Source organism: Dipodomys spectabilis, unplaced genomic scaffold (genome assembly GCF_019054845.1).
Source record: "Dipodomys spectabilis isolate Male_0828 unplaced genomic scaffold, ASM1905484v1 ptg000078l, whole genome shotgun sequence".
NCBI lineage: Eukaryota > Metazoa > Chordata > Mammalia > Rodentia > Heteromyidae > Dipodomys > Dipodomys spectabilis.
This window is the reverse complement of record NW_024870755.1, coordinates 5,728,913-5,729,759: the sequence shown is the minus strand read 5'-3', so window position 1 is coordinate 5,729,759 and position 847 is coordinate 5,728,913. Positions and strand designations below refer to the sequence as shown.

The 847-nt window shown below is 34.7% G+C and overlaps 1 non-coding gene across 1 annotated transcript; it reads right to left on the bottom strand.

Moving 5' to 3' along the window:
- Positions 1-319: 319 nt before the first annotated feature.
- Positions 320-425, bottom strand: LOC122110498. The gene has a single exon (XR_006147882.1). It is a non-coding gene; the product is annotated as a U6 spliceosomal RNA (small nuclear RNA).
- Positions 426-847: the final 422 nt, after the last annotated feature.

Sequence of the window (847 nt, the reverse complement as noted above, 5' to 3'; positions counted from 1 at the left end):
ACACACACACACACACACACAAAGAACGTTTTCTTGATCCATTCTTCTACTGAGGGGCATCAGGGTTGGTTCCATATCTTAGCTATGGCAAATAATGCTAGAATAAACATTGTTGTGTTGGTTGTTTTAGTATGGACTTGTTTGTGATCATTTGGATGAATGCCCAAAAGTGGGATTGCTGTGTAATAGGGGAGCTCTATGTGGAGTCTTTTGAGGAACCTCCAAACTGCTTTCCAAAGTGGATGTACAAGTGTACACTCACACCAAGAATGCAGTAGGCTTCCCTTCTGGCCACATCCCTTCCAGGATCTGTTGTTGTAAAAATATGGAACGATTCACTAAGTTGCGTGTCATCCTTGTTCAGAGACCATGCTAATCTTCTCCGTATTTTCCAATTTTAGTGTATGTGCAGCCAAATTGAGCACAGAACATTTTTTATATATAAAGTGTAATTGATTTTCTTAAACTAGACAATTCAACAAAAAGTAAGTTAAAAAGAATTGTGAAATTTTAGAACCATGTATTTCTTACATAAGCACACATTTGAGAATAAAGTCAAGATTGACACGCCAAAAACAAAATAATTCCAGATATTTGTTGTTCATGAGATGTGTAGGAAGAGGAATTCAATTATTCTACACAAGGCATCTGTCATAATGTTCATTGCAGCAATTGTTAAGGTTTGTTAAAAGTTTTAATGTTCTAAATGTTTCATTTTGGGATTTGCTTATATATGGCAAAATTAAGGCTGTTTGGCAGGTCATAAAATTTTTCAAAGAAGTATATAATTTTTCTGCTAGCATGTACTAGTAAGTATGTTCATTTCAGAGTTTATAGAAACTTTACT